The 12213-nt window shown below is 42.1% G+C and overlaps 1 pseudogene; it reads left to right on the top strand.

The window, feature by feature from the left end:
* The first annotated feature begins 251 nt into the window (after positions 1 to 251).
* LOC149867952 (uncharacterized) lies at positions 252 to 10882 on the top strand (annotated as a pseudogene).
* The last annotated feature ends 1331 nt before the right edge of the window (positions 10883 to 12213 follow it).

Below are 12213 nucleotides of genomic sequence, written 5' to 3'. Positions count from 1 at the left end.
CTAAAAGCCTACATTTCTGTCCAGAAAAATACTCTGATAAAATACTTTAATGCGGAGAACTAGAAGAATTTTTCCGACGCCTCCGCCTCAAGGAATATTTCCACGACCAAACTGAACCCACCCCCAACAACTCATCATCTGACAACCTTCAGGAAAAGATCAATGCCAAAATACCCCAAAAATCAGATTGGGCACCTCACAGTGGACAAAACCCTAATTTCGACTGCTACATTGACTCCTTCAGGGAACGAATGAACAATGAAATAATCGGCAACCCCGCCAGCATAACAACCTCTCTCTACCAGAGAAAAAGGCCATAGAATCTCTAAGATCTAACCACCAAATAGTAAAAAAAGCACCAGATAAAGGAGGAGCCATAGTCATCCTAAACCGTGAAGACTACATGAAGGAGGCCAACAGACAGCTCTCTGACACCACCTACTACAAAGAACTACAAGAAGATCCTAATCCGCTTTTCACCAAGAAACTCAACAGTGCCAACAAATTATTTCCAGCAAGACTACAAGAAAAACTGCAGACCTTGATCCCCCCACTACCTAACCCAAGGACTTTTTACATGCTCCCTAAAATCGACAAACAAGGGAACCCTGGCAGACCTATCATATCCAACCATGGGATCCTAACTGATGAAATATCAGGTTTCGTTGAATCAATCCTAACACCACTTGTCACCCACAGAGCAAGCTTCGTACAAGACACTACAGATTTTTTTACAGAAACTTAAAAGCATAAACCGCCTTCCCAGGAACACCCTCCTAGCCACCATGGATGTTACTAGCCTATATACCAATATCCCACACCAAAACAGCATCCAAGCCTGCCTTACATATCTACAGGAACAAGACTACAACTCAGAATACAGACCCAAAGGTATTACTGACCTTATACACTTCAACCTCACACACAATTTCACTTTTAATAATCGACACTTCCTCCAGGTGGTGGGAACAGCTATGGGCACCAAAATGGCCCCGCGGTATGCCAACCTTTTTCTGAGCCACCTGGAAGAAGATTTCCTCAAGAACTGCACCATCAAACCCTTGTTATACTTAAGATATATTGATGACATCATCATCATTTGGACTGAAAACCTACAATCTCTGATTCAGTTCCATCAGAAATTCAACAATCAACATCCCTCCATCCAACTTTCTCTAGAATACTCCAGCACCAACATCTCTTTTTTAGACACAATGATCAGTACCCAGAATGATAAAATACAGACCATGTTATACAAGAAAGCCACAGACCAACATGCATATCTGCACAGAACCAGCAATCACCCAAAACACACCAAAAAAGCTGTGATATACAGCCAAGCCCTCAGATACCGCTGGATTTGCACTGAGGAGAACACCCGGGATTGCCACCTCACCAATCTTAAAAACAGCTTTCACCCAACAAGGACACTCCTCCAGAGAGCTAGAGCGCATGTTTGAAAGACCCACCCGGATACCATGTGAAGAACTGCTGAAGTACAGAAGAAAACCCCCCACAAATCACACACTGCTGGTTATGACATATCACCCCTCCCTCGAACCTGTACAGAAAATCCTCAAACAGTTGCAACCCATACTAGAAAGCGACCCTATTCTTAGAAAGATCTTCCCAGACCCACCTATCTTAGCCTCCAAACAAGCGCCGAACCTCACTAATCTCATCACCAGAAGCAAACTTCCTCAAGCCCAGAACATAACAAAAGGATCTAGACCATGCCATGATAAGAAATGCAAAACCTGCCAACACATCTCCACCACTTCCACAATCACTACACCTCACAACAGAGCCATCAGCATTCATGGATCTTACAGATACCCCTCAAGAAATGTAAAATATCTCATCTAATTCCCCAAATACCCTGATGGAAAATACGTAGCAGAGACCAGACCACAACTGTGGACCAGAATGAACGCACACTGGACGTCTATCAAAGACAGGAATACCCAATTACTGGTGGGGGCATATTACTCACAAGAAAAGTACTCTGTCTCCAATCTCTCAGTCCTGATCCTCAAAGGAACTTACAAAACATTTCCCAGAGACGAGCCTATGAACTTCACTTCATCAACCTCCTGAATACTAAAAATCACGGACTAAATATAGACATTGGATTTATGACACATTATAACCTGCCTGACATCTGACTCCCCAGGTGTCAAACCCCTTCTCTCTCTTTCCCCCCCACCCCCAGCCTGTCTCTCACCCTTTGACTCCTCAATCTACATTTTCACTGACTACCTGTCTTGTCTTCAGCCCATCCCAGCCTCTGGCTTCCTTACTTTCCATTCCATCCAGGAAGAGCACACACCAACTGCAGAAACTTCCTTAGCCCGACAAAGGCTTTTTGAACCCGAAAGCTTGCTTAATTATTGTTTTCCAACTATTTAAGTTGTTCTAATAAAAGATATCAAATTCACACAAAGAACCTTGTCTACCTATAGGAATTAGCAGCATTCATATTTCTGCCTCAGGTATCTGACATTTAACCTTTCACACAGGTCCTTATTCCTCTGCCTAGTTTTCAAGAAGGACAAACCAGAATAGCTTAGATAAGCCCTTATTTGTTCATACGGTGGTTAATTTTCAGACCGTATATGCCACCCAAGAAGGAGAGAGATTCTTTACCATATTGTTGTCCATTAATATTGGCTTTAATGTTGCATTGATATTAGTTTTCACGGATAAATATTACAGCAGAATATACACACACACGGTAGCAAGCATACTCACACACACACACTCTCTTTCTATATATGAAAACTTTTATATAAATCTCATCATGTATAACTATCGTTGGACCTGGTCCTCCCTTTAATAGTCATTTGCACTGTGAAAAATGAGTGTAACTCATCACTAAAATCAGTTGGTGCTTTATACCCATAGCATTGCTTTAGCTCCACTTTGCAGGATGTAAATGACTAAATAAACTGCTGGCACAGGAGAACTAGGCCCATGATATTCATAAAGTCTTATGAATTAGAAGTGGAAAAGTGCTGTCACATTCTCCATGCCATTTCCTTGCCAGAATAGCATTGCTTTCCAGGACAGTGGTTGTACAATTGTCAAATGGAAAATATTGCTGTGATCTTCTTCATGTGGAAAATTGCAGGCATCTGTTCACAACTGTCTGGGTGAGCACCTTCTATGTGCTTCTGTGCCCTATGACATATTTTCCATATATGGGATTCATCAAACTAGCACCTATTACCATACTGAGTACCCCGGAGTTGTCATCTTCACAAACAACCTGGAAATAAGGAAGTGTTATTATACCAATTTTATAGACAAGGAAGAGAACTACTAAGCAAATTTTCCAAGATCAGTGGAACAGAGTGGCCTTCTTGTCAGGTCTTCACTGCCCACCCTGCTCCTGGGGTAACCAGCCAATTCGCTTGCCTGCCATGCCTCGATGGAAAAATATCAGAGTTGTTATTAAGGCAGGAGGCTACCTATTACTTGCCCTGCTGACAAGGACCTACTTCATGCTCCAATCTCCCTCCACAAGTCCCATACCTTGCAAATGCTACTCTGGTGTTACTTCTCCAGGCTATTTTGCTCTTGGCCCCTCGCTGGGCTACAATGCTTGCTCTGGGCCTCCTCACTCGCCTGCATTCATGGACTGTTCTAATCTTCACCTCCCAGGTTTTTCCCTGCCACCTGGACATGGCCCCAGGTCCCTCCTTTGGCCTGAGCTCTACCTCGGGGCTCCTTAATGAGCCCTGGGCTCCCCTTGCTCATTAGTACACCACTAGGGATGAGGAGCTGGGGTTATAAGGTGCCCCAACCTGCCTTTCACCAGGAAGGTAACTGGCCTGCCATTTCCTGGGGGCTCTCACACCACTAGGAGCCTTACCAGACCACCATTTCCTGGCAGGATGCAGTTTTACATCTTACCCAGGACAAAGGGTCACCTTAACCTCGTAACCCCTGGCCTTACCTCCTGACTCTGGTCAGAGCAGTCTAGCAGCCTGATGTTACCTCCTTCCTCCTGCATCAAACTGCAGTCCAACTTATATCCCTGGGTCCCGAAATGGCTTTCTTCACCAGGTACCTGGCTGCTGCCTGTTTTATGCCTGTAAAGTGGCAGGCACCAAAGGTGCCCTGACACAATCATAAAAGAAACCAGAGGTAAAGGAACTGAAAACAGGTCTTCCAAGCCCATGCCTTTCTTGCCACTAGAGTGTTATACCTATCTGTTTCAAAATAGGGTTTCCCTCTTCTCTATGAGAGAGTATTCCATACTTTTAATTAGAGGTGAGGGGCTGGCTGTGAAGTCAATAGAAGTTGGCTGATATTTAGTTTGCCTTCAGGATCAGGCCCCAAACCTAGAGTACTCAGAAGTTAAGAAATAAGGACTAAGTGCATTTCATCCAGGCTGACCTTCTGATTTTTTTTTTTTTCTATCAGGTTTCAACTACTTAAAATTGAAATGTTTAATAAAGGAAAGAAAGAATTTTGATGCTCCCAACTGTTCAGCAATTTAAGCTGTGACTGTGCTAACCTTAAAGTAAATGAACCCAGGCCTGGGAGCTGCATGATCAAATGCTGCCATAGAATAATTTAGCCCAATAGAATATTTCAGTAATCAAATAAAAACTCATTCTGTGCATATTTAAAGCTCTCACTTGTCATTTGCTCTTGAGAGTTAGGCATTGTACATGGAAGTGAGTTCCTGACCAAACTTTTACTCGAGCATTCAATGTGACACAACTAAATAGGATTTTGGGGTGATCATTGCCAACCTTGTACCACCTTGCCTGTTTAATGGCCCATTATGGTTGTGCTTACTATTTCTTTTTTGCATTGTAGAGGTGCTTAGGGACCTCTAACACCAAGCAAGTCCCCAGTGAGCTAAGCACTAGACAAACATATCACAGTGTCAGTCTTCTCCCTAAGAGGCTTGCAGGGTCTCCAACATTCAGGTTGCTATAGTTTTTAAGCAAAGGTTCACAGAGAAGAAGCTGCCCTGCAGAAGTCATCATTAGTAACTTAAAGCATGTTTAACACATAGAAGCAGCAAACCCCAATCAGGATGGCCTTCAACAAGACCTGCCAACCTGCTCCCAAGGACAGGCTCCAAACCTGGAAATTTTCCAGGAAGGCAAATATAGAGTCATACCCTGGAGACCGAAGCTTTGAGAGTGGATACACATCTCAGTGACCCCATCCAAAAAAAAAAAAAAAAAGGGACAATGGTACTTAGTATCTAGAAACACCAAAAAGTAGTCATTCTCAAAAGCACCATATAAGTGGGAATCCAAAAAGGTCCAAATGATGCAGAACGTAAAAAAATCACTAACTGATCAAGAATAAGGCTGCTCAGAAAAAAAGAAAACTAATAACAAATGCAAGTCTTATTAACTTATTCTCTACCATGGGCTCTGTTCCTTGGAAGGATTCTCCTTCTCATTGATGCACTGGTAAGACACCCACGAATCTTCCCTTGATCAATGTGTCATAATGCCTCAAGGGGCAAGAAACTACAATTTCCATGAGTCACATCTATTCAGGTGGACAGGAAGATTTATGTTGACTCAAGACTAAATGTTTCAGTGTTTCCAAATCAAACTATTTCTGACCTTTTCTTTTTATGAAATAAAAAATATCTATATTCTGACTTTTTGTCAGGATGAAAACAAATGTCAAACTGTCAGAATGTCCTTAGACAGAAATTCCCATATTTGCTTCCTTCTAAGGGATCACTCTAGTGCTCCACCCATCTCATAGACTACCTACTGGTACAAGAACAGCTCTAGCCAAATAACCAAACACTGATTACAAAAGAGTTATTTTGCAAAGAAAAGTGAAAGGTGGAAAATTCTTGGCAGCAACTGAACTCCCTTGAGTGGAAATTGGCTCTGTTCCTTATGTATCGTGCAAGTGGTGCCAACTGTCAAGGGTCTAGAAGAAGGCAAGAGAAAGTTCCCCTGGTGCAGGATTAGCATAAGGCTGATCTTGGAGGCCATACTACGCATTTCTTCATAGAGTGCATCAAAAAATAAAGATGCACTATGTTCAGATATTTTTTGCTACAGACCAGTCCTCCTAATGCGTCTACACATAGAAGCAGCCCTCAGGAAGTGTGCTTCTCAGAAACCTGCCATAAGAAGTTTCTCCTCACTGGTCCAGTAAAAAATTTCCTGTAGTCTACAGTCCTGAGTGGGGCTTAATATGTATGCTTACGGGAGGAAAAAATATGGTGCTATAAAGGCATTAAAACAAACAAACAAAAAAAATAGCTTATATGACATAGACAAGATAATGGTCTAAATAGCATGTCTAGTTTTGGGGACCTCATGGAGGCATGTCTATTAGACCTGATCAATCATTGCGGTGTACTATGACCAGTGGGGACCCCCAAGGCTCCACCCTTGGGCCTATCCTTTTCAACATCTTAATTAATGATGTGGACATTGGTGTCAGGAGACGGCTGGCCAAGTTTGCTGATAACACCAAACTTTGGGGAAAAGCGTCCATACCCAAGGACAGGATGAGGATCCAGGCCAACCTTGCCAGGCTTGGAAAATGAGCGAATGAAAACATGATGGCCTTCAACTCTGAAAAATACAAGGTACTCCACCTTGGGAAGAAAAACCCACTGCATGTTTATAGGCTCGGCAGTGCTACGCTTGCTAGCACCATGGCCAAAGGGGACTTGGGGGTCATGATTGACCACAAGATGAATATGAGCCACCAATGTGATGTTGCAGCTGGCAAAGCAAGCAGAACTGTGGCTTGCATCCATAAATTCTTCTCTAGCAAATCCCAGCATGTTATCTTCCTGCTCTACTCAGCCTTGGTGAGGCTGCAGCTTAAAAAGGATGTAGAGAAGCTTGAGAGAGTCCAGTCATCCATGTGCATGATCAGAGAGCAGGAAAACCGACCTTATGATAAGAGGCTGACAGCTACGGGACTCTTCAGCCTAGAAATGTGCAGGCTCAGGGGGGAACTGGTGGCTGCCTATAAGTATATAAGGGGTGTACATCAGGAGCTGGGGGAACATCTGTTCACCAGAGCGTCCCAAGGAATGACAAGATCGAATGGTCACAAACTCCTCCAAGACCATTTCAGGCTGGACATAAGGAAGAACTTCTTTTACAGTCTGAGCCCCCAAGGCATGGAACAGGCTGTCACCAGAGGTGGTGCAAGCACCTACTCTGGATTCCTTTAAGAGTCAACTGGATGTTTAACTTCCTGGGATCCTGTGACCCCAGCTGGCTTCCTGCCCCTGGGGCAAGGGGCTAGACTCGATGATCTTCCAAGGTCCTTTCTAGCCCCAATGTCTATGAAATATATGACATCTATGAAATTACTGTCTGATTTTTGTTGATGCTGACTAAAAATGGATACGGCGGGGGAGGGCAACTTTTGGGGAATTTCCTTTTTCACTTTCAGTTTTCCATGTATCTGAAAACATAGAAAAAACCCAAATCAAGTTAAACAAAAAGAAAGACCCAGAAGTCATTTCTTTGATTTCTGCCCCCAGTAGGAAAAATACCAAGAATCATTTCCTAATGGCTCTAATCCTAATCATTTCCTGGTTTCTATCACATTTTCTCAAACCACATCTCCTACTATCCCTATTTTTTCTGTGTAAATTCTACTGTTTTACAGTAATAAGGCAGTAGAGTGAGCACATATGTCCACTGTGGCAGAATGCCACCTCTGTCTCTCCCCTAAAACTCTGCTATGTGACTATGTGGTTACCATGGTCACTTTTCTGCCCCAACTCTTCATATGACCCTGAGCTGGATACACTCCTGAGGGATGGGGGTATCCTGCTCCCTCTGCCTATGTGACTGGCATCACATACCTGGGTGAGGGGCTTAGGCTCCCTATTCTTCTAAGCAATGCCAGTCTGTCCAGGAACCAGTGATGCATTTCAAATTGGTTGAGTGGCAGACAATAGTTACTGGCCTCCATTGGACCAGGTAAATGAGGTCATAAGGTCTATATAAGTTAAGGACTGCCTAGGAAGAAGCAGTAGCCATGATAAAAACTTAAGAAGCTGGACTACCTGAAACTTGCTGTCTCTTGAAATTCATGTTCAATGAACTGTCTGCCTCCAGAGGGAATCTCCACCTGCCTCTGGATGATACTTTTGAGTAAGTTACCTGAGATCTAACTAGATATATAGCTTGCTGTAACGCAGATTCTTGATCAAAGGCTACCCAACCACCCTGTTTGCTCTGTGGGATTTCTTTGATATTGCTCTACCATGTACCCTATTATAGACCTACTCCTTTTAACAAATACATTTCTCCTTCATACCTACCATGGAAGTCTTATTGGGGGAGGGGCTAGATTATGGCTTGGGGTCCCCTTGGTTCAGCTGACTAAGGGAGACAATTATTTGTGCTTCAGACTAAGGGAAGCACCCCAATTTCTTTAAGTGGGTAGCCCTCAAGGGCTACTAGGCCTGTGTTTCCCAGGGGGCACAGAGCCAGGATCAGTCTAGACCCTGGATGGTGGTGGTATTACACCCAGGCTAGTGGGTGTGCTCCAGGAAGGTGGTCAAATGGAGAAGAGGTGCCCCCAGGGAAGCACTCAGAGCCTGGAAGGTGGTCAGGCACAGGGAGGTGGGTGGCTCAGTGCAGGAGCATCCCCTACTGGCCCGCCACAGCCACTACATCTATGTCCATGAAACACTCATGTCTTTTACTTGGGATTTTTCCAATCCTCATTCCTCATTAAAATATGGGAGTGGGACAGTGCTTGTGACCCCTTGACCACTATTTGTAATCCCCAGATGGATTATATATATTCTAACCCAGACCCTCCATTATTTACCAATCTCTATACCTGATATTGATTATTTTAAAAACTTCCAAATATAAATTCTCTATGTTCCTTCAGTTTTCCATTGAGTTTTCCTTGAGGTGGAGAAATTATCAGTTTGGGTGAGGATTTGACTTAGGTTTGAGAATTCAGTAAATTAGAAATTACTGAATATCTGATCATATGCACAGATTGGGGCGGGGGGAGGGGGAGGAGGGATGCAGGATGTGGGGAGTAGAATCTCTTTTCAGCTTACATCAAACACCTACCCTGGAAAAGGATAAACTTATTTCTTGCATGTAACAGAGACCTTCTTCTTTCCTGCCATTTAACTTGCTGTCTCCGTAACAGGACTGAAAACCTTGTCATCTTCTTCTTTAAAGAAAAGCAACATGATCAAACTGATAAACTGATGTATTTTATGAATAATACATTGCTCAGGGGCTTCAGTCCATGTTATAAACTACACAGCCATAATTTGTAATGTTTACTTAAACACTGGCTCTCAACAAAACACTTAAAATCATTTAACATCTTGTCCCTGAGCAGTTTGCATTAGAAATCTGGACTGCTTAATTTTATTGTGCTAAAGGCATTAGAACAAGTATTCTTGGACTGGAAAGGAGAAGGAAAAAAAAACATTCAATGTAATTGGAAAGAAGGGTTTTTTTTGGTTTTTTTGGTTTTTCTACCTGAAGCCAACAGACCACAAAGGATTATATCTTTTTTGTGATTGACCTAATGGGAAACAATAGATATATTTTTTATATACTGTACATTAAGAAAACTCCTATCTGGGACACTTCCTTTACCTTCCAGAACCCCCCTTTTTTTTTTTAGCCTGTGATACACTTTTTTGATGGCCTTACCATTTAAAATGAATTAAGTGCTACTAAACTCTACTTCTAGGCAGTTTCATCAACATGGTCTAAAGGGATATAAAGTAAAGAGCTTTTCCTTGGCTGTAATCCAGATACTAATGGTGTTCAAATGCCTCCTTATTACATTTAAGTCAGTAGTTAGGTCAAGTAGACAAACAGATTTTAGAAGATGCTTAAATAAACACTCTATTTAGAGTTTCCTTGTAACTTGCATGTTTTATGTTTTACTTGTCTAACCTCAGAATAGTGGCGAGTGTGAAGGAAGACTTGTCTTCACTGATATGACAAATATTTGTATAGATTAGACTGAGACTGAATATTTAGGCTATGTAAATTGATAACTTATGCTGATCTAATAGCTCAGTGGCTAATGTATTCCATTGCTATGTAGAACCTACATGTAGGTAGAGAAACTTAAAAAAGAAAAAGGATGATCTCAATTTTTTAACGATTGAATTTCACTTGATCCACTTGTTTCTGATGTCTCAGCTGCTAGGATAACTGATCTGCTGATCTCTCCTGCAGCTTTAGAGTCCACCCCCTTTCAGACCTCAGGCCCTGTGCCATCACTTCTCATGCGGTGGACTCACTTGGATTCTCCAACTGTATGGACAAGCTTTCAGGTACAGTCTCCCATGAGAAAATTGTGGTTATCCTAGCACTCCAACTTAGTTTCAGTAAATGCAATTCTATTTTTTCTGGGAGATATGAGTGGTGCTACCCAGGGGCCAAGCAGCCTTCTTAAATCAAAGTATTGCTTATTTATGAAGAAAGCATCTCAGGGGAAAAGATCTGAAAAACAGTTAAAAGTCTTTAGGCATATCTGTCTTTTGCTAAGTTTGCTCTTCCCTGGAAGACCGGGAAGACCCTACTTGCTTCAGACCCACCAGTAGAGACTTTTTCTGGATCTACATTAGTATACTCTGCTCATAAATGACCCTTGCATTTCCTTCAAAGATATTTTAACTATTTACTGTGTGATTTCAAGGCTCTAGACTTGTCCAAACAGCAAAGTAACTTTGTGTTGAAACCTAATGCAATCATCCTAACCGCTACCAGCCCACTGATCTCTCTCAACAGTGGATCTGATGAATCAATATTTATTGCTATTGTGTTGATTTTCTACTTGTTCTTTTCAGTATAACCTGTGTAAATCTCCTTTATTTCTGGTCAAAAACAAAGCATCTCATACACAAAACTAAGCATGAGAGATCTTCAGCCATTCAGAGGTCATTGGTACCTGCAAACACTCTTTGGATTTCACTACCTGAGCTGGGAACATGGTTGTAATAAACATGACTATCAAAAAGAAAGTACCTTCTTTCTTGACCTGATATAGGTCTCAAATGCACAAGGTGTGATTAGTGTCTGGTAACTCCAAAGACTGGCTTGAATAAGAATGCAGCTCAGAGAAAATGGCAGGAACACTTTATCTTCTTTCTAGGTGATCTCAAAAAAAAAAAAAAAAAAGCACCTAGAAACATTCATGAATCATGCAAGTTGCCTCCTACCAGGCCAGCAAAATTATCTTCTCTACACTAATCATCAATATCATTGACCTTTGTCATAAAGCTTGGGTCATTTATATCTATATCCTATTAAAAAGTATCATCCCACAATCACCTCTTCGGTTCTATTAAAGTCATGTCAAAAAGAATCATTGACTTATTGTCAAACACATCCAGCCTTCCACATTAATATACCTGCAGACACCTCACTAATCACTCAGCAAACAATGCTCAGTTCTGGGCAATGGGAAGTGAGGGACAGGGAGTCAGAGGACCTTGTCCTCCTACCTGCATGGGTTTGATGGTGACAATAGGAAATGAAACAGGATACACAATCTGCTTTCTCCACTTTGAAGCCTCACCCAGGTGCTGGGCTAGGTAGGCACAAGTGCTGATTTATTTTCTGTTCTCTTCCTTTCTCTACAAAGCTCTGAGAGGACGAAGACATTGGTTTGGCAACTGAAACAACAAGAGAGACTGTTCTGTTCATGTCTTTGGGAACGCCTCCCTCTGCGATCCATAGCTCTTGACTTGCTCATTCCCAACTCAGTCTGTCCAAAGTTGTTCCACTGGGGAAAGACATTATAATCGTTCTCATTCTTGCTCATTAAACCAAAGTCATTTGGAATTAGATGACCTGGTTTCTATTCCCAGCCCAGCCATTGACTTCTTACATAACCTTGTGCAACTAACTCTCAGACTTGGGTAACTAAATCCATATTTAAGTGCCGGGTCTAGCAGTCTGGATGGTGGAATAGGACACAGGTTGCAGGGGTTGATTTCCCCATTTAGCCACTAAGTGACGTATGGGTGGGTTTGTACAGCTTTCTGAAAGACACTGATTCTTTTGCCATTTTAGCACATAAGGTCTTCAGGACAGAGTCTATCTCTTAGTATTCGTTTCAAAAGCATCAAGAGTAATGGGGTCTCCATTCAGAATGAAGCTTCTAGGAACAATTTTGGTATATATAACGTCGAACAACAATTATATATTTCAATGCTTTCAAACTAATTAGGACCATGCA

The sequence above is a fragment of the Crocodylus siamensis genome, chromosome 3, assembly GCF_052110815.1.
Source record: "Crocodylus siamensis isolate JL-2025a chromosome 3, ASM5211081v1, whole genome shotgun sequence".
NCBI lineage: Eukaryota > Metazoa > Chordata > Crocodylia > Crocodylidae > Crocodylus > Crocodylus siamensis.
The sequence above is the reverse complement of the archived record's forward strand: the minus strand, read 5'-3'. Positions and strand labels throughout refer to the sequence as shown.